We start from the raw sequence: 2,243 nt of genomic DNA on the forward strand, positions 1-2,243 counted from the left end.
AATGCTAACAGGAGTTAATTTAGAGGCTGTGAGTCTGAAGCGGGAGGAATTATGATAATGTGGGTCTTGTCTACATCATCAATTCCCGGAAGTAAACTGTTGCCTACAATTTGTGTGTTTGTTGTAATCCAAGAAAAAAGATTTACGTTGGAGACGATAACTCACGTCATTGTTTACTTTGGGGTTTGTACCTTTTGCATATTGTTTACATGTACTAATACACACTTACACACCAAAGGAAATTTAAAAACGTTAAGCGGACTATATGTGCTCTCACTACCAACAATGGGTTAAAACAACACTGCATTAATTGAATTACAACCCAATGGGCTAAGCTATGTCTTTTTTGACCCAATGTTGGCCTGAAAATAACCCAGCATTTTTTAGAGTGTACTTGATCTGTGTTTTTCTTTGGAAAAACTTCACTACATTCTAAAGCACAGTATCATACTTTTTATTTCACTACATAAATTTCATTTAATATCCAATTACATTACAATCTAGTGCGTTTTACTCAAGTAAAACTCGAAGTTTTACTTAAGTAAAAGAAATTACTAGATTTTTAAGTATTAGATGTAAAACAACACTTGGATTTATGAAATGTAGTGGAGTAAAAAAGTATGATATTAAGTATGATATAGGTATAAAAGTAGTAAAAAGTATGATATTATGCTTTGGAATGTAGTGAAGTATGTTTTAAAGTATGGATACTTGAAAAATGTACACTTGTTGAAATTAAAGGTGCAGTGTGTAGCTTTCAGCACCATCTAGCATTGATATTGTGAATTGCAACCAATGGCTCAGTCCACCGTTCACCGAAATGCATAGAGAAGCTACAGTCAGTCCTTCCAGAAAAACGCAGAGTTTTTTTGTGATTGTTGCGGGCAAAAATCCTCGATTTTGCGGCACGCTTTTTTTTTAAATGCGATGGAATATGCAGGATATTTTTGCAATTTATGCGATGGAATTGCGGGAATTTGCGAAAATTGCGGAACTTGCAAAAACTGCGGAAACTTGCAAAAGATGCAATGATGTTCACGTCACATAATCACGTCACTTCATAACGTTCCCATGGCAACAGAGGACACGGCTGTGCTTGTGTGAAGTAAATGCATCATTTTTCCACTTTCTGTTAATATATATATGTGACTTTTTGCTACGAAAATGCTGGGATTATAAAATCATGCAAGCCCCGCATATTTTGTGCGCGGATATCTGTAATTAATGCGGCGAAAGTGCGTCGTATTTGGAAAAAATGCGGCCCCGCATAAATATGCGAACTTTGGCTGATTATGCAATAAATCGTGCGATCGCACAATCGCATTTTTCTGGAGGGACTGTACAGTAGCCGCCACAGGACAAACATGTTGTTGTCTAAGACAAAGTACTGACAAAACACGGTCTGTAGAGCTGTTTGTCCATTTAGGGCTACTGTAGAAACATGGCGGTAAAAAATGGCGACTTCCATGTAAGTGGACCCGCGGTGTATGTAGATAAAAACATCTCATTCTAAGGTAATAAACACATAACAGTTCATTATGTAAGGTCTTTATACACAATATATAATAGTGCATTTATGTCATTAGATCCTTCTAAAAGTTACACACTGCACCTTTAAATGTTTAAATTTAAACTTGAATTAATAAGTAATTTCAACTTTTTTTACTAGTTAGTCATAACAAGTTGCTATAAATCATACAAATAAAGTTGTAATAACTTCGGACCATTCAGCTTTTTTATTTATAAACTTCTCACTAATCCAAAAAGACATGACTTGTTAATTAAAGTTGGTTAAACTTAAAAATGTAAGTTTTTACAGTGTAGAAAGTAAAAATACTTCACTACTGTCCATCTCTGAAACCATGATTAATTTTCGCAAGGACAAATAATTTTGTCAAATAAATACTTAATCTGCTCTTGGTTAGATTGTTTAATCTGAGAAAACATTGAAAGCAAATTTTATGCAAATTTGCCCTCAGGACATCACTTTAGGGCAGGCCAATGCAGGTTAAATGTTTGAAACCCACAAAGGTTAACCATGCCGTTTTCAGCATTTAGACCTTCATCGATGCATTTCTGTAATAAAAACGGTCCAAAAAATCCATATAATCCATAAAAACTGATGTTGTTTAAATAACTTTACAAAAAAAAACAGATGTTTTAGTGACTACACCCATGTCGTAAAAAGTACTCTATCGCACATTTACAGTGTAGGTAGGGTGTAAAGTTTCCTCGTATCAGAA

The sequence above is a fragment of the Misgurnus anguillicaudatus genome, chromosome 6 (assembly GCF_027580225.2).
Source record: "Misgurnus anguillicaudatus chromosome 6, ASM2758022v2, whole genome shotgun sequence".
Taxonomy (NCBI): Eukaryota; Metazoa; Chordata; class Actinopteri; order Cypriniformes; family Cobitidae; genus Misgurnus; species Misgurnus anguillicaudatus.